General features: G+C 42.6%; 1 pseudogene; it reads right to left on the minus strand.

Annotated features, from left to right (window-relative positions):
- Positions 1–19,546: 19,546 nt before the first annotated feature.
- LOC126110019 (5S ribosomal RNA) lies at positions 19,547–19,664 on the minus strand (annotated as a pseudogene).
- Positions 19,665–20,317: the final 653 nt, after the last annotated feature.

Consider the following 20,317-nt stretch of genomic DNA (forward strand, 5'->3'; position numbering starts at 1 on the left):
TTCGTAGCGTGTGGCAAATGGAAATTTGGATTGAGGGGGCGGGGGGGGGGGGGACGAGCTTTTGTGTTTTACCGCTGTGTCAAGGTGATGCCGATTGCTCAGCGAGTTTGGTCAGAATGTAAAAAAAAAAAAAAAAAAAAAAGCTGAGTGAAGGGATCAACAATGAACTTCAACGCACGTCATGTGGCGTCCACCACGACTTAATGGACTTAATGCAACGAACAACACCGAAAAGAGCCAAGATAAGGTGGCAAGATGACCTAGATGATTAATGCACCTGCCTATTAAGTAGGAGACCTGTGTTCGAATCCCACCTACGGTACACATTTTTGTTTGTCACCAGAGAATGGCAAGATGGCCTAGATGATTAATGCACCTGCCTATTAAGTAGGAGACCTGTGTTCGAATCCCACCTACGGTACACATTTTTGTTTGTCACCAGAGAATTCTTTCATTGCTCGAATGCGGCAAAGATCGGAATGTCCTTTTTGAACATCCTCAGATATGACCACTCTGACGAAAGTCAGTGTGACAAGAAAAGGTGGTGCAATTCTTAAAGTTCGTAAGTCAACGTTAATTTAAGAGGACGATCTTTACGGATACTAAAGTTGAATCAGTATTAAAACTAGTAAAACAGTAAAAATTTTATGACTTTTGACAAAGAGCTTATTTGCAGTTAAACATATAAAAATAACTCTTTGACTGTAGAGAGTTACTTAGTGCGTACAATCAACCTACAGAGAGCGAAGTATTAGACTGCCACATCAGCGAAAACCATTGAAACTGGATATCATTGCCACATAATTCAGTATTACATATACACGTATAGCAAGCAATTCTGTACGAGGTGCATTCAAGTTCTAAGGCCTCCAATTATTTTTTCTCCGGACTGGAAAGAGATAGAAACATGTGCATTGTTTTAAAATGAGGCCGCGTTCATTGTCAATACGCCCCAAGAGATGGCAGTACCGTACGACAGATGGAATTTTACCGCCAGCGGCGAGAATGAGAACTGTTTTAAATACTTAAAATGGCGACGTTTTCCTTACTTGAACAGCGTGCAATCATTCGTTTTCTGAATTTGCGTGGTGTGAACCAAATTGAAATTCATCGACAGTTGAAGGAGACATGTAGTGATGGAGTTATGGATGTGTCGAAAGTGCGTTCGTAGGTGCGACAGTTTAATGGAGGCACAACATCTTGTGACAACAAACTGAAACAACCTCGGGCTCGCACAAGCCGGTCTGACGACATGATCGAGAAAGTGGAGAGAATTGTTTTGGGGGATCGCTGAATGACTGTTGAACAGATCGCCTCCAGAGTTGGCATTTCTGTGGTTTCTGTGCACACAATCCTGCATGACGACCTGAAAATGCGAAAACTGTCATCCAGGTGGGTGCCACGAATGCTGACGGACGACCACATGGCTGCCCATGTGGCATGTTGCCAAGCAATGTTGACGCACTACGACAGCATGAATGGGACTTTCTTTTCGTTGTTGTGACAATGGATGAGACGTGGATGCCATTTGTCAATCCAGAAACAAAGCGCCAGTCAGCTCAATGGAAGCACACAGATTCACCACCATCAAAAAAATTTCGGGTAACCGCCAGTGCTGAAAAAATGATGGTGTCCATGTACTGGGACAGCGAGGGCGTAATCCTTACCCATTGCGTTCCAAAGGGCACTACGGTAACAGGTGCAACCTACGTCGGCCGGAGTGGCTGTGCGGTTCTAGGCACTACAGTCTGGAGCCGAACGACCGCTTCGGTCGCAGGTTCGAATCCTGCCTCGGGCATGGATGTGTGTGACGTCCTTAGGTTAGTTAGGTTTAATTAGTTCTGTTCTAGGTGACTGATGATCTCAGAAGTTAAGTCGCATAGTGCTGAGAGCCATTTGAACCATTTTTTTTTGCATCCTACGAAAATGTTTTGAAGAACAAATTCCTTCCTGCACTGCAACAAAAACGTCCGGGAAGGGCTGCGCGTGTGCTGTTTCACCAAGACAACGCACCCGCACATCGAGCTAACGTTACGCTACAGTTTCTTCGTGATAACAACTTTGAAGCGATTCCTCATGCTCCATACTCACCTGACCTGGCTCCTAGTGACTTTTGGCTTTTTCCAACAATGAAAGACACTCTCCGTGGCCGCACATTCACCAGCCGTGCTGCTATTGCCTCAGCGATTTTCCAGTGGTCAAAACAGACTTCCAAAGAAGCCTTCGGCACTGCCATGGAATCATGGCGTCAGCGTTGTGAAAAATGTGTACGTCTGCAGGGCGATTACGTCGAGAAGTAACGCCAGTTTCATCGATTTCGGGTGAGTAGTTAATTAGAAAAAAAATTGTAGGCCTTAGAACTTGAATGCACCTCGTACTGCCACATACTGAAAGCCATACAGAATTAATTCTTATAGCTGTCTGCTGTCACGAGCCAGCAAGCACATAGTGCAGTATTATTGCGTAGTGTGTGTGCGTGTGTGTGTATGTGCGTTACGATTACCCCTGACAGTAAGTGAGACCAGCATTTTGGTAGAAAATCTACTCAGTGACAGTGAGATTTCTGGCAGTCGCTAAAATACTTTTTGATCAGTTTACGTTTTTACGAGCACAAGCTAGCTGAGTAGGCTTTACTTCAATTATCATTAAAATAACGTAGATATGTAACAAGTACCGAGCGAGGTGGCGCAGTGGTTAGACACTGGACTCGCATTCGGGAGGACGACGGTTCAATCCCGCGTCCGGCCATCCTGATTTAGGTTTTCCGTGATTTCCCTAAATCACTCCAGGCAAATGCTGGGATGGTTCCTCTGAAAGGGCACGGCCGACTTCCTTCCCCATCCTTTCCTAATCCGATGAGACCGATGACCACGCTGTCTGGTCTCCTTCCCCAAAAGAACCAACCAACCTATATAAGAATCGGGAATAACGATTTCAATATTTGTCAAGTTTGCAGTTAGAAGTGGGGCCGCTTGGTACGCTCTCCAAGCCGTAGTGGGGACTGAACAGTGACTGCTACGTGTAAGTCATGCAACACAGTAAGTGAACCTGCGATGAAATGGAACAAATACCCTAAGAATTACAACATAACCCTACGTAAGGCGGGAGTGAATTTTAACAATTACTGAGTGATGAACAATGAAGTATTATAAAACACGGAAATAGAGCTTTGGAGAGACGCACTCTTTATCCTCTGCAGTTAGACATGTGGATCTAAAACGCAACGAAAGAAACAAATTAAAGTTTCAGGAGTGGCTAAAAGCGATGTGTGTAAAACAGCGTGTAATTGTGGCTAAGCATATGGTGGCACCAGGAAGAGAAGTATTAACATTCGTGTTATAAGAAAAACTGTCTCTCCGACCGATTTGATCAGTCAACCGTAGCAAAAGTTGCTTTAAAAACTGGAGAGAGAATGAAACAAAATTTAATGATTCTAGATTTTTAGCCGTCATAACGCTTTATCATGCTCCTTTGTGTAGAGTGGCAACAGAAATTTGAGAAAACCTTACTAAGAGGAAGAGAGAGCTGCATAATCTCTGCACATACAACGCTATGTCCTGATTGACGGATTCACTCACTGTCTCATCATCACCCAGCTCAAACCACTAAGGATAGAAACTTGAAATTTTCAGAGGTTGTTGGGGGTATACAATAGGGGTTGTTTAAGAAAGAGATTTTTTAAAAAAATTCCATCCCTAACGATGGGAAATAGCGGATGAAAGGTTTTTTTGACAAAATGTCGCTTTTAGGGCAATTTTGAGGCTAGACCTATGAAAATTGGCGTTTAGTTTCTTGATCAGAAATAAAAAAGTACATGTTTCCTCATTGTTGGAAATTTACCCCTGTGGGTGGTGGAAGTTGTTCTTGACAATGAATCATTTTTAAAGAAATACAAAACCATTTTTAAAGTTGATTGTATGAGAATTGGTACTTGAATTCTCGATTACAAATAAGAAATGCGTATTTCAGTGTTCTTGGAAATTTAAAATAGGTTATGAACTGTTTTAAAAAACTAAGTCTACGACAGTTTGTATTTCACTTGTCGTTTAGATATAAAGAGATATTTGTTAGGGGACGAAAGTTTCTATGGAAATATCACCACAAGAACGCAAAAGGCAGTAGTAATAAAGACTTCCGATTCCAGCTACCATAATCGCGTTTTTGTCAGAAATACAATCGGGAAACACCGTTCTTCTGGGGCCTTCATTAGCGTAAAATGTTTAGAAGGTGCAGTAATTTGTGAATAACATAAAAATTTCTTTTAATTAAAAACAAAAAAGAGTCTGTGCAGACAATACAGTCTAGGCGGGCGAGTAAAATAACATATGGATGCCGAATTGGCATGAAGAGAGTAATTATAATGATGGATTACAATTAAACAGGGTTGGTCTCACTTGGAAGAGAAATTTTTGCTCTCGGAATCAGGTGAGAAACGCCGGTGTCATCTGTATCGGCCATGATGCATCTGTAAGTTTAGCACCCCTCAGCTTTCGATGCAGTTAGCAGTTTTATCTCTTAACCTTCGAGCGGGAGCAGCTATTTTTATTTTTTAGTTTTTTTTATTTTTATTTATTTTTTGCGTGAGTAGGCACGAGTTACAATTTCTTTAGCAACCAGCTAAATATTTATATTTATACAACGCAATGCAAACAGAAATCTCTCATACCTCACTGTGGGCCTCAGGATGCTCACACCTGTACCATCTAGCCCACAATGTTCTTTTATATTTACATGTTGATCTCTCTTAATACCTATAAAAAAACAAAACGCCGAATAGTGCAATAATTTCACATCTATCTTTAACTTTGCAGTCACTTCTACATTTGTAATTTGTTTTAAGATAGTATTTTGATCAGTAAGAGGTACTAAAACATGTATAATACCAGATTCAGACAGTTTGTAAAACGTATCAGTTTCATTAGAAATATTGCGTGAATAGCTTCTCGCTCTTTCGCCCCTACTCTTCAATATGTACATCGAGGAAACATTGATGGAAATAAAAAAAAGGTTCAGGAGTGGAATTAAAATACAAGGTGAAAGGATATCAATGATACGATTCGCTGATGACATTGCTATCCTGAATGAAAGAGAAGAAGAATTAAATGATCTGCTGAACGGAATGAACAGTCTAATGAGTATACAGTATGGTTTGAGAGTAAATCGGAGAAAGACGAAGGTAATGAGAAGTAGTAGAAATGAGAAAAGCGAGAAACTTAACATCAGGATTGATGATCACGAAGTCAATGAAGTTAAGGAATTCTGCTACCTAGGCAGTAAAATAACCAATGACGGACGGAGCAAGGAGGACATCAAAAGCAGACTCGCTATGGCAAAAAAGGCATTTCTGGCCAAGAGAAGTCTACTAATATCAAATACCGGCCTTATTTTGAGGAAGAAATTTCTGAGGATGTACATCTGGAGTACAGCATTGTATGGTAGTGAAACATGGACTGTGGGAAAACCGGAAGAGAAGAGAATCGAACCATTTGAGATGTGGTGCTATAGACGAATGTTGAAAATCAGGTGGACTGATAAGGTAAGGAATGAAGAGGTTCTACGCAGAATCGGAGGGGAAAGGAATATGTGGAAAACACTGATAAGGAGAAGGGACAGGATGATAGGACATCTGCTAAGACATGAGGGAATGACTTCCATGGTACTAGAGGGAGCTGTAGAGGGCAAAAACTGTAGAAGAAGACAGAGATTGGAATACGTCAAGCAAATAATTGAGGACGTAGGTTGCAAGTGCTACTCTGAGATGAAGAGGTTAGCACAGGAAAGGAATTCGTGGCGGGTCGCATCGAACCAGTCAGTAGACTGATGACCAAAAAAAAAAAAGCTTGTGAGACCGGATAAACTATAATAACACCTTTTTGCCTAGCATTCTGTTTTAGAGGCCCGTTTTGAAACTCTGTCTTTTTTTAAGAGAATGTCGTTTTCTGAACTTCTTTCTTCCTCACTCCCTCTTTCATTTCCTGTACGGATTTAGTAGATAAAGTGAAAATGGAGAAAGATACAACACGAACGGGTGCGCGGGCTACGAAGTGTTTCACCACTGTTTTTCTTGTGAAACGAAGCGATACTGAGGTTCTGAGTCGAAGAGGGAGGGTAGAGGAAAGAAGGGTGAAACGTCCCCTTAGAAAAATTAATTAAATTACTGTGCTGATAAACCTCTTACATTATTTGCTTTTCAAACAGCTGAGCAAAACTGAACGTACTCAAACAGTCACTAAAGTGACACACAATATTTTTAGAGCAACGCAATCTGACTTTCAGTAATCGCTACAAAGAATGGCCCTAACTAACATTAACCTATGCCTTTCACAAATCACTTACCTCACAAAAATCTTCATTACTCGAACCACTGCAATGCAGCGAGCGCCACTACTGCCAGCAAAATAAAAGATTGAAACTACTGAAGGTACTAACTGCTGATAGGCATATTTAGCAAATGAAAGATTTTGATACAGAACAAACAATGTATTTACCTTAATAGTGTTGAAAAGTCATGATATACATAGCAGTTCCTGACATCCAGTCTTGCAAACTTCAAAACTCCGTCATCTCTCTCCCCACATCCACCACTGCTGGCGGCTCACCTCCAACTGCGCAACGCTATGCGCTGTTCCCACCCATCTGCCCAACACTACAATGGCAGACAACAATGCAAACTAGCCACAGACTGCACACAGCACAGCCAGTGATTTTTCATACAGAGCGCTACGTGGCGTTACCAATAAGAAAACCTAAACAGCCTACTTACAAGGGTTGGAAGAAGAGTCAGATGAAAAAATATTAAGAGCTACCACCACATCGGAAGGGTCTGCGTTACACTACACCACTACGAAATTCCGCAATGGTGCTCGCGTTGATGCCGTGTTTCTTGACTTCACGAAGGCATTTGACTCCGCCCTGCACTGGCATTTACTGAAAAAAGTACGAGCTTATCGTGGATTCGACCAGATTAGCGACTGGACTGAAGACTTCCTTGCAGATAGAACTCAAGACGTCGCTCTTAACGGAACAAAATCGATAGATGTAGAGGTAATTTCCGGAGTGTGATAGGATTTACTGTTTACAATAGGTATATAAGTGATCTAATGGAAAGCGCCGCATACTCTTTAAGACTGTTTGCAGATGACGCGGTTGACTATAACAAAGAACCAACGCCAGCACATAGTAACGATTTGCAGGATGACCTTCAGAGAATTGGTAAATGGTGCGGGCACTGGCAGTTAATCCTGTACTTAAATCAAAGTAACATATTGCGCATACGTAGGAAACGAAATCCATTACTGTACAGCTACATTGTTGATGACAAACCGCTGGAAACAGTACCGCGGAGTAACTATCCAATTCGACCTTAAGTGGAATGACCACGTAAAACAATTAGTGGGAAACAGATGCCAGGCAGATTCATACGTAAATCTCACGGAAATGCAACTCATACACGATGGAAGTGGCTTATAAGGCGCTTGTTCGACCGATTCTTGAGTATTACTCATATCTCTGGCGTCCATACCAGATAGGACTAATACAAGAGATAAAGAAGATCCAAAGAAGAGCGGTGCGTTTCGTCACGGAATCGTTTCGCTGGCGGGAGAGCGTTACAGGCATGATCAACAGACTCTGTTGGCAAACGTTACAAGAGAGGCGTTGTACAGCACGCTCAGATTTACTAATGAAATTTCGAGAGAGTACTTTCCAGGAAGAGTCGGACAACATAGTATTTACCCCCACATACGTGTCGCGTAATGAACAAGACGAGAAAATTCGGGAAATTAGAGTCAATACAGAGGTGGACTGATAAGGTAAGGAATGAGGAGGTTCTACGCAGAATCGGAGAGGAAAGGAATATGTGGAAAACACTGATAAGGAGAAGGGACAGGATGATAGGACATCTGCTAAGACATGAGGGAATGACTTCCATGGTACTAGAGGGAGCTGTAGAGGGCAAAAACTGTAGAGGAAGACAGAGATTGGAATACGTCAAGCAAATAATTGAGGACGTAGGTTGCAAGTGCTACTCTGAGATGAAGAGGTTAGCACAGGAAAAGAATTCGTGGCGGACCGCATCAAACCAGTCAGTAGACTGATGGAAAAAAAAAAAAACCAGAGGTTTACCGACAATCATTCTTCCAACGCGCTATTCGCGAGTAAAAACGGGGTTGGAGGGCTCAGTTAGTGGTACAAAAAGTACCCTCCACCACACACAAATAAGTTGCTTTCGGAGTATGATGTAGACGCACGTGAATGGTGTACTCAATACCCCAGCGCGCTCGCTAAAAAGTTGAGATGCCTCTCGCAACACACGAGTAAATAGATTGACACATCGACGACGGTATCTCAGCTCGGGAGTTTCAACAGAAATTACTCTATGAGCTTTAATGGATAATTAAGTTGTGTTGCATGATCTAACGGCACTATTATTAACGGGTTCCGCCATCTGTTCACAGCAGATGTGCTGCCTAACTAAAACGTGTGAGTTGTCACCAACAGTTGAATCTAGGGTTCAGGAACCGCTCATTACTCGCAAATACAGATTATTGTATTGGGTGAGGAGTGATTTTGTAGTTCGATACATTTAGCATACAGTAGCGAGCACAGCCTTCACAGACAGCACTGCATGTACAGTAAACGGGGAGATCTTACCTTCAAGTTGATGCAGACGTCCCGTAGCCGCAAGTCTGCATCCGGCAGGGAGCACAGGCACAATAAGGAGAGGCAAGCATGTTTTCGTCGGAGAAGCTGACGACTTCGGTAACGACCGAAGGATGTGGCAGTGGAAGCTATTAGGGTGTGTTCACGTGTCCGTCGATGAACGCGCTCCAGGTCATTGCTACTTCAAATGGTTCAAATGGCTCTGAGCACTGTGGGGCTTAACTTCTGAGGTCATCAGTCCCCTAGAACTTAGAATGACTTAAACCTAACTAACCTAAGGACACCACACCCATCCATGCCCGAGGCAGGATTCGAACCTGCGACCGTAGCGCATTGCTACTTCCTCCGCAAAAATAGCCAGTACAAAAGGCTTATGGTATAAATAAAGCCTTTTTTAGGCCTTTCTCAAAAAAGGAAAAACAAGACATTACAACAGAGTAGTGAAGATAAAATGTCCGTATAGAGCTAAGTCTCTACCATTAACCAAATAGTTTAGATAAATCAGAAATACTAGAAAGGCGAAGTCAATAAGGAAAATATCGGCCTCTCGAGAAACTATGAAAACTGGAAATTGTGCCAAGTAACAGGTGAAATTTATCGAAACTTGGAAAACAAATCAAAGGAATGAGTAAAATAAGACTAGTATTTTTTGAACATCTATATCAAATGCAGGGCGGTAGACTAACCAAAAATACTTCGAATATTTGTAGGATAAGAAGTCAACAACAAGTTAGATCAGCGAAGTAAAAACATATTTAGAAAAGAAAAATATTAAAGCTAAAGAAACAACGGACAGAAAAGGATATAGAGAACGATTACGGAATATGGTAGGTTTACTAGTTAGGAAAGTGAAAACGACAATAATAATAATGATCTGGTCGGAAGTGATCAGAAGACCGGAATAAAACGTAGCTAACAGACGAATGAGTAACTTAATTGGCCTATCAGAGAGAAATAGAATCTGAAATGGTCAGTCACAAAAATTTTCATAATAATAATAATAATAACACTAATGGTAACAGTAATAATAGTAATAATAATAAGCAATAATAACAGTAATGATAATACTCAATGGCCTGGTGGCAATCTGAAGTCTCTGGTTCTGGAGGCTTGTAAGTGCCCAGCCGACCTGGGAAAGGGACAGAAGTTTAACTTGGATTCTGAACCACGTGTCGTTCCTGTCAAAACTTTCTTGAGATTTTAAAGGGGGACAGAAAATTTCGTGGTCGCACTTGGATTCGATTTCGTGGCCTTCCACTTTTCAGGCACACGTGCTGTCACTACACCAACAGGCCCAACAACTTTGTGATGCAATGGTAGTGGTCGTAACAGTACTCGGCGAAAATATAATTCCCTTAATACAAACTGCGACTGATTTTCTGCACCTCGTACTAATGGCATTTTGAGTAATCTTGCAACGCGTCGCACTTAATTCGAAGTTCTGTAGGTGTTGAGCACGTATCTTACAGCTTCGTTAGCCGTTCCTTTTAGCCTGCGACTAAATCGGAGCTTCCATCTGATATGGTTACCTCCAGTATTTTGTCAGAGATGGATGCGAGGAAACGTGTAACTGCCGAAAGAGACTGGACTATTGACGCTGTGTATCTTGTGGTATATTTATATTTTATGTCGCATACAGAGAAGCAAGTATGTAGCACTTTATAACGTACCGCGAATTGTTCTTGCATAACTGCGTTGTGAAAGCATATAACCACATTTTAAATCGAATAATTAATAATTTCTTATATATGTCAAACCAGAGATAAGATTTATGACAGTTTTTTGGAAGAGAAAAAGACCAGAAACAACCTGTAGGTGACTTACGTGGACGTAACGACGCCACATTTGAAGGAATTTCTCATTTACACAATCATTTAAAGAGATTACACAAAATTATTATGCCAATGAGGGATATGGTGTCATCGTCGCATTCTGCACAAACACTACATCATTACAGTGTGGATCTTGGCTGTTAACTAAAAAATCTTCGTTCCAGGGTATCAATAAATAAAATTACTAACCACATGTTTGACACACAACTAGTAAGATCCGCAGCAGAAGGGAAGACAAAGAGCTGAAACGCCAGGAACTTCTCGATTGCATCAGTTACATCTTCATACCTCTTTAAACACGGTTATAGGTGTCTAATAAGTCAATATTGAACACATGAGTGTAACACTTGTTTCAAATCTTATTTTGTATTTTATATTATAGTTTATAAATGGGAATGATATGCTATTACTGCTATTGCAGGCAGACTTAATTGTTATGCAATAAGCTTTGTATACGAGGTGCATTCAAGTTCTAAGGCCTCCGATTTTTTTTCTAATTAACTACTCATCCGAAATCGATGAAACTGGCGTAACTTCTCGACGTAATCGCCCTGCAGACCTACACATTTTTCACAACGCTGACGCCATGATTCCATGGCAGCGGCGAAGGCTTCTTTAGAAGTCTGTTTTGACCACTGGCAAATCGCTGAGGCAATAGCAGCACGGCTGGTGAATGTGCGGCCACGGAGAGTGTCTTTCATTGTTGGAAAAAGCTAAAAGTCACTAGAAGCCAGGTCAGGTGAGTAGGGAGCATGAGGAATCACTTCAAAGTTGTTATCACGAAGAAACTGTTGCGTAACGTTAGCTCGATGTGCGGGTGCGTTGTCTTGGTGAAACAGCATACGCGCAGCCTTTCCCGGACGTTTTTGTTGCAGTGCAGGAAGGGATTTGTTCTTCAAAACATTTTCGTAGGATGCACCTGTTATCGTAGTGCCCATTGGAACGCAATGGGTAAGGATTACGCCCTCGCTGTCCCAGAACATGGACACCATCAGTTTTTCAGCACTGGCAGTTACCCGAAATTTTTTTGGTGGCAGTGAATCTGTGTGCTTGCATTGAGCTGACTGGCGCTTTGTTTCTGGATTGAAAATTTGCATCCACATCTCATCCGTTGTCACAACCGACGAAAAGAAAGTCCCATTCATGCTGTCGTTGTGCGTCAACATTGCTCGGCAACATGCCACACGGGCAACCGTGTGGTCGTCCGTCAGCATTCGTGGCACCCAACTGGATGACACTTTTCGCATTTTCAGGTCGTCATGCAGGATTGTGTGCACAGAACCCACAGAAATGCCAACTCTGGAGGCGATCTGTTCAACAATCATTCGGCGATCCCCCAAAACAATTCTCTCCACTTTCTCGATCATGTCGTCAAACCGGCTTGTGCGAGCCCGAGGTTGTTTCGGTTTGTTGTCACACGACGTTCTGCTTTCATTAAACTGTCGCACCCACGAACGCACTTTCGACACATCCATAACTCCATCACCACATGTCTCCTTCAACTGTCGATGAATTTCAATTGGTTTCACACCACGCAAATTCAGAAAACGAATGATTGCACGCTGTTCAAGTAAGGAAAACGTCGCCATTTTAAGTATTTAAAATAGTTCTCATTCTCGCCACTGGCGGTAAAATTCCATCTGCCGTACGGTGCTGCCATCTCTGGGACGTATTAACAATGAACGCGGCCTCATTTTAAAACAATGCGCATGTTTCTATCTCTTTCCAGTCCGGAGAAAAAAAATGGGAGGCCTTAGAACTTGAATGCACCTCGTACTTATGATGTACACTGAAGAGCCAAAGAAACTGACACATCGGACTAATAACGTATAGGGACCCCGCCAGCACAGAGAAGTTCTGTAACCTGACGCGGCATGGGCTCGAGTGATGTCTGAAGTAATGCTGGAGGGAACTGACACCATGAATCCTGCAAGGCTGGCTGTAAACCCGTAAGAGTACGAGGGATTGGAGATCTCTCCTGAATAGCACGTTGCCAGGCATCCCAGATATGCTCAATAATTTTCATATAAGGGGAGTTTGGTGAGCGGCAGAAGTCTTTAAGCTCAGAAGATTGTTCTTGGAGCCACTCTGTAGTAATTTTGGACCTATCGGGTGTCGCGTTGTCCCGCTGGAATTGCCCAAGACTTTCGGAGTTGACGGGCGAAGGCGATGCGTAAAACTTTGTGTTGTGCAGTCATCAAGGATACACGCGTGGGCCTTCGGCAGCGAAAGCCCATATGGATGATATTTCGTTGAATGGTTCGCACGCTGATACTTGTTGATGGCTCAGCATTGAAATCTGCAACAATATGCGGAAGGGTTGCCTTTTTGTCACGCTGAATGATTCTCTTTAGTCATCGTTGGTCCCATTCTTGCAGGATCTTTTTGCGGCCAAAGCAATGTCGGATATTTGATGTGTTACAGGATTCCTGATGTTATCGGTACACTTGTGAAATGGTCGTGCGGGAAAATCCCCACTTTATTGCTACCTTGGAGATGCTGTGTCCCATCACTCGTGCGCTGACTGAAACACCACGTTGAAACGGACTTAAATCTTGATTATCTGCCATTGCAGCAGCAGTAACCCATCATACACTTGTGGTCTTGTATAAGAGTTATAGACCGCAGCACAATATTCTGCCTGTTAACGTATATCCGTATTTGAATACGCCTACCTACACCAGTTTCTTTGGCACTTCAGTGAGTAATTATCGTTTATAGGCATAACATAAAAGTAAGAATTTGGCAATCTACCTGGAACGCGTGACTGGAATGCAACAGTGTCGTACGTGACCACTGGGCTTCGTTTAGAAAACAGAACGTTCAAAAGAAACAGTGTACCACGGGCAGTACTGCAGCTCACGTTTCACCAAGGCCAGCCCAGAACGGAAGGATTATGAGATCTAAATTTAGAAGTAATATCAGAAGTGGTATAGGCATATATACACTGTGTGATCAATCGTATACGGACACCCCCAAAAACATAATAGGTGCAGTGTGCTGCCACGTACTGCCGTGTACTTCATATCAGAGAGCATAGAGCATAATGGGGCGCTCCGTGCAACTCACGGACTTTGAACGTGGTTATGTGATTGGGTTTCACTTGTGTCATACGTCTGTATGCAACATTTCCACACTCCTAAACATCCATTGGTCCACTATTTCCGATGTGTTAGTGAAGTGGACACATTGTATGATTGAACAGTAGAAAAACGTTGTGTGGAGTGACGAATCACGGTACACAATGTGGCGATAAAAGAAAATGGTTCAAATGGCTCTGAGCACTATGCGACTTAAGTGGACACATTGGATGATTGAACAGTAGAAAAACGTTGTGTGGAGTGACGAATCACGGTACACAATGTGGCGATAAAAGAAAATGGTTCAAATGGCTCTGAGCACTATGCGACTTAACTTCTGAGGTCATCAGTTGCCTAGAACTTAGAACTAATTAAACCTAACCGAAGGACATCACACACACCCATGCCCGAGGCAGGATTCGAACCTGCGACCGTAGCGCTCGGCTCTAGACTGTAGCGCCTAGTGCCGCACGGCCACTCCGGGTCGTGGCGATCCAATGACAGGGTTTGGGTATGGCGAATTCCCAGTGAACGTCATCTGCCAGCGTGTCTAGTGCCAACAGTAAAATTCGGAAGCGGTAGTGTTATCGTGTGGTCGTGTTTTTCATGGAGGGAGCTTGCAACCCTTGTTGTTTTGCGTGGCACTATAACAGCTCAGGCCTACATTGATGTTTTAAGCACCTTCTTGCCTCCCACTTTTGAAGAGCAAATCGGGAATGGCGATTGCATCTTTTAATACGACCGGGCCCTGTTCTTAACGCCCGGCCTGTGGCGGAGTGGTTACACGACAATAACATTCCTCTAAACGGCTGGCCTGCACAGAGTCGTGACCAGATTCATACAGAACATCTCTGGGGTGTTTTGGAACGCCGACTTCGTGCCAGCCCTCTCCGACCAACATCGATACCTCTCCTCAGATCAGCACTTCGTGGACAATGGTCTGCCAATCCCCAAGAAACCTTCCAGCACCTGATTGAACGTATGCCTGCGAGAGCGGAAGCTGTCATCAAGGGTAATGGTGGGCCAACACCATACTGAATTCCAGCATTAGCGATGGAGGGCGCCACGAACTTCTAAGTCATTTTCAGCCAGGTGTCCGGATACTTTTGATCACATAGTGTATGTGAGGGAAGGTGAGGTAAGCCAGCCAGGGTGCGAAAAGTAGCCGCTACCTTTTTTTCGCCCTGAACACTGCTGCTGTCTCCCTAGAAGCGGTAAAGCTATTTCTAATAGACACTATTATTCTTATCAATGGGCCGCGCGGTGTAGCCGCGTGGTTAGAGGCGCCATGTCACGAATCGGGAGGCCACTCCCACCGGAGGTTCGAGACCTCCATCGGGCATGGATGTGTGTGTTGTCTTCAGCGTAAGTTAGTTCAAGTAGTGTGTAAGTCTAGGGAACGATAACCTTAGCAGTTTGGTCTCACAGGAATTCAAACACCTTTGAACATTTTGTTGTCAGTGAGTTTGACAGAGAAAGCTTACTCCGTTTTTCTTTAGTAAAAACTTATCTGATTTTAGATCGTCTGATGTAAGGTGAGGTTTTTATGTTTCTCATTTTATCTGTTTCATTCGTATAGTAATACCTTTTTAAACATATCGATGTTTAAACATCATCTTTTGGCCTAGAAATGTAGTTCTTTGTTGTTTCTTGACGTTTGATAGCTTCGTCTGTGAGGTTCTAAAACCGAAAGGGCATGGGACTGGGAACAGAGGCCACGCTATTCGTCGGGTAAAGTGACCGATGTGTTTGCCTCAAGAACAGTTACTTCCATATGTCACTGATAATACTACAGAGGATACTGACAGCTCAATCATTTTGTATGCGAAGCTATCAGCCCACATTCTATGCCCTTGTGACGTTTTTGAATTAACTAATTTACAGTGTTTCAATTTGTTTCTGTTTTGTTATATTTGACCTAATACAAAAATCCAATTGAAAACGGTCTGCTGCCATCGCAGTGTACTACTTCAGATACTAGGGCATCAAGATGCCTAGAAAGTATGTCTGGAATATAGAATAACAAAACTGGATGCTGTTGCAGAGGCAGTGACCATATTAGCATGTACTTCCTACATTTTTATTTTATTTTGCACTGATTCGTAAAAATATTTGGTGTGGTACCTTAGAAGATGTAGAGTGAAAACGCTTAAGAGGCATAAACAAGGCATGTAAACCAAAGTCTTAGTAAACTTTTTGTAAAAATGCCTATCTCGTGCATCTATGTGGTGCTGAAAACTCTGTTACCTACAATTTGTTGCTAAAAAAAACAAGGGTTAGGCAGCAAAGGATTTGGCACAGCACTTGAATAAAATGGACAGTGTCTTGAAAGGAGGATGTAAGACAAGAATCAACAAAAGCAAAGAAAAGGTAATGGAATATAATGGAAGCAAATCAGCCGATGGTGAGGAACTAGATTAGGAAGCGTGACACTAAAGGTATTAACTGGGTTTTGCTGTTTGACAGAAAAATAAATGATGATGTCCAAGTAGAGAGGATATAAAATGTAGAATGGGGACAGGGAGAGCGTTTCTGAAGAAGAGAAGTTTGTTAACACGGAATATACATTAGTGAAAAGAACTTAAAAGAGACTGTGATAAAATATTCTAAAAACTGTAGAGTCCACTTGTATCTCCTCATTTATTGTGACATCAAGGTACAAGCTGTTTCGCGGTAATGAATCATATCTTCAGGGTAATTTGACTGCATTACATTAAGCCATTAAACCAATACGGTCTCGGAACGTTCCGTAAGGCACATATCTTGGAAATACCAAGTGCAATGGATGTTGTAAGATTAATCACTAATGATATAATTACGGGACATCACTGAGCGCCATACTAGTTTGGACTGGTGCTGAATTCCCGATGGTACTGAGAAAAACAGCTATCTCGGCTGCGGCGAGGAAATAATGACATCGTGTACAGACGAAGCCGCTCGTGAGCCATAGCGGAAACCGACCCGCACCAACTTACATGAATATAAAGTGTTATAAAGCCTTTTCGGAACCTATTTATCAGAAATGCAGCCTTGTATGGAGGTGAAACTTGGACATACGCAGTTTAGACATGGAGAGAATAGAGGCTTCTGATATTTAGTGCTACAGATGAACGCTGAGGATTGGATTGATAGATTATGTATCTAGTGAGAAGGTGCTGAACAGGATAAGGGAGAAGGAAAATTTGTGGGGAAACCTGACTAAAATAAGGGATCGGCTGATAGAATACATTCTGAAACATCAAGGAATCAGCAGTTTAATGCTAGAGGGAAGTGTGGGGTCTACAACTTGAAGAGATGAAAAAAGTAAGCAGATTCAGGACGATGTAGGTTGCAGCAGTTATTCGGAGATGACAAGGCTTGCCCACTATAGAATAGATTGGGAAGCTGCATCAAGCATCTTCCGACGGAAGACAACATCAGCAACAATAACGGCAACAGCAACAACAACAAGAGAAAGGAAATGACTTAAGTTGAGCAAAATATTTCGCAGAAATATATGAATAATTTTTGTATTGATCTCAAGACAGTGCAGACCATGCGGGTTCTCAACGAAAATAATATGAAGTAAGACTCTCAAAAAAGGTAACGAAATTACACTGACTCAAGATACGAGTTCCTTCCAGGTAATAAACCACTTATAACGCAGGAGAGGATGATAAGTTTCAATGTAGAACACACAAAGGATTGAAAAGATATTAGTGGAATCCACAACACACTTCTTTCCCATGAAAAACGGGCAGTCTATGAGCCTTTGTGTCACCACTTGTGCCCGCATCTCGTGGTCGTGCGGTAGCGCTCTCGCTTCCCACGCCCGGGTTCCCGGGTTCGATTCCCGGCGGGGTCAGGGATTTTCTCTGCCTCGTGATGGCTGGGTGTTGTGTGCTGTCCTTAGGTTAGTTAGGTTTAAGTAGTTCTAAGTTCTAGGGGACTGATGACCATAGATGTTAAGTCCCATAGTGCTCAGAGCCATTTTGAAGTCACCACTTGCAGGGATAATATTTTACGTTTTAAGTCAACGCAAGTTCCTTACGTGGAATTATGCTAAGATAAGTGAGAGAATATATAGAACGCAACGCTGAAGTTAATTTAGACGTCGTCTATTAGCCGCCACGAAAAGTATTTATAAAAATCCCATCAACTATCTCCAAAATTACAGCACTCTAACTGCAGAACATCGAAATATATCGCTTGTGTCTCGACTCCGATAGTGTTTCCTATTGGCTGAAGGCAAAAGCAGCACTCCAAAGCTCCACCATATTTCGGAGACAAAAAAAAAAAAAGTTTGCTGAAAGAGGCGGCCTCGACTAATCGAAGCTGAACATAGTATGAACTGGAGAAAAATCACAAGGATAAACTCGATTTTCAAAAATATCGATGCAAGAGAATGGAACTCCATTCGAACAGGCAGCTTCCAAGTTTCTTTGTAACCTTTTACGTCTTTGGACTTGTTGGTAGTTCACATGTTAAGCTTACGATTCAATTTGAAGAATTTACTGATTCCCGCTAACCAAACCGAAGCATAATTTGACGTACCATCACATGTGTTTGAAACAAATGTAGGTTATAATAACCGCAATTAAGACTACATATAACAGACTGTTTTCGGGAACATTTAGTTGTAGAGTACCACTGCTGTCACGGAATCTCTGGTAACACACGTAAAAATGCCGTTGTCTATCGAGATTGGGTATTTGCCTTTATTCTGAATGTAACACAAAATCGACATCCGAAATGCGTTTAGCTTATTAGGAAATGAATGCAGCCCTATCTTAAATCTTCATTTTGACTGTGTAATGAATTTTCCATTATAAATGTGCAAAGGATCAACAGAAATCAAGGCTCGAGATGCGTTTAACTCAAATCATCTAATTTCCTCACAGATACTCAGACTGGACTTTGTACTGCACGTACGGATTTAGGCAGTTTTGCAAGAACTTCCGTTCTTCAAATTTGGTAGGCATTCTTCGCAGAGGTTCTCGAAAGTTTTGGGTGGGCTATCGCGTTGACCCGAAAGGCCGTTGTATTCTGAAACATCGTGTCAATCCTTCCTGCTTATAAGTTCAAAATCCTTACAACAGATTCCATCTAGCTAATCGCTCTCTGTCTCTACGAATTATATCTTACAGATGTAATTCGTGCAATTTGATGTGTTTGTACTCTACATGTTACAATACATAATAATTTGAAAAGATGTGAACTTCTGTAATAGTGAGACATCAAAGTTTCTGCCGCTGCAGCTGCGTGCCTTGAAGTGCTGCTGGAACATGAACTTACCTGGTTGCCTGTGAAAGAAATGATAAACAAGGAAGTGCCGTCACTGCAGAACGCAACTCATTCACTCTCTGTGCTTGAAATACCGTGAAAGCGTAACGCAGTGTGTTCAAGAATGTACTTCTGAGGTGAAGGAACGTAAAGAGTGGAATAAAAATCACTGGAGTGAAAAATAAGTTCGTAAGAATCACAAATTACTGTAGTCATTGACATATATTGTTTAGTAAATGAATACAAAATCTTATGTTTCACATAAAAGTGCTCTTCAACGTACTTTGTGACTTTACATGACTATAAATGTGCAAAAAGCATGAAAAGTCACCCTACATGCATACTAACGCCTGTGCTATATTATTTAATGAGTGGGAAAGCAATGAGACAAGGAGCTTATAGGTCTGAATGACTGAATGCTCTCTAAGAAAACTATGAACCCGAACAAAGAACTGATACATCCCGTGTTGAAGACAACTACATTGTATATAATACAACTAAACTCCTCCGGAGCAGGCCATGAAGGCCCAAAGGTATCGACTGGCAGCCGTGTCATCCTTGGCCCACAGACGTCACGGGATCCGGATATGGAGGGGCATGTGGTCAGCACACCGACCTCCCGGCCGTATGTCAGTTTCCGAGACCGGAGTCGCTACTTCTCAATCGAGTAGCTCCTCAGAATTGCCTCACAAGGGCTGAGTGCACCCCGCTTGCCAACAGAGCTCGGCAGTACGGATGGTCACCCATCCAAGTGCTAGCCCAGCCCGACAGTGCTTAACTTCTGTGATCTGACGGGAACCGGTGTTACCACTGCGACAAGGCCGTTGGCCAGTCGATTAGGATACTTCCCTTGATTTCATCTGTGTGACGAATCCTGTTAGATAGCATATCGTATTTAGTGTAAATAAATCCGATGTTCCACTGAGCAACACTACGCAAAACCAACACAAGCAAGCAACCATCACACCATAATCCAGAACGATGTCGCTTCAACCTTCCCATTTCTGGATCACAATATAAAGCCCTCCCATGAACCATAGACCTTGCCGTTGGTGGGGAGGCTTGCGTGCCTCAGCGATACAGATAGCCGTACCGTAGGTACAACCACAACGGAGGGGTATCTGTTGAGAGGCCAGACAAACGTGTGGTTCCTGAAGAGGGGCAGCAGCCTTTTCAGTAGTTGCAAGGGCAACAGTCTGGATGATTGACCGATCTGGCCTTGTAACAATAACTCAAACGGCCTTGCTGTGCTGGTACTGCGAAAGGCTGAAAGCAGCGGGAAACTACGGCCGTAATTTTTCCCGAGGGCATGCAGCTTTACTGTATGACTAAATGATGATGGCGTCCTCTCGGGTAAAATATTCCGGAGGTAAAATAGTCCCCCATTCGGATCTCCGGGCGGGGACTACTCAAGAGGATGTCGTTATCAGGCGTTCTACGGATCGGACCGTGGAATGTCAGATCCCTTAATTGGGCAGGTAG

This window comes from Schistocerca cancellata, chromosome 12, assembly GCF_023864275.1.
Source record: "Schistocerca cancellata isolate TAMUIC-IGC-003103 chromosome 12, iqSchCanc2.1, whole genome shotgun sequence".
NCBI classification, from domain to species: domain Eukaryota; kingdom Metazoa; phylum Arthropoda; class Insecta; order Orthoptera; family Acrididae; genus Schistocerca; species Schistocerca cancellata.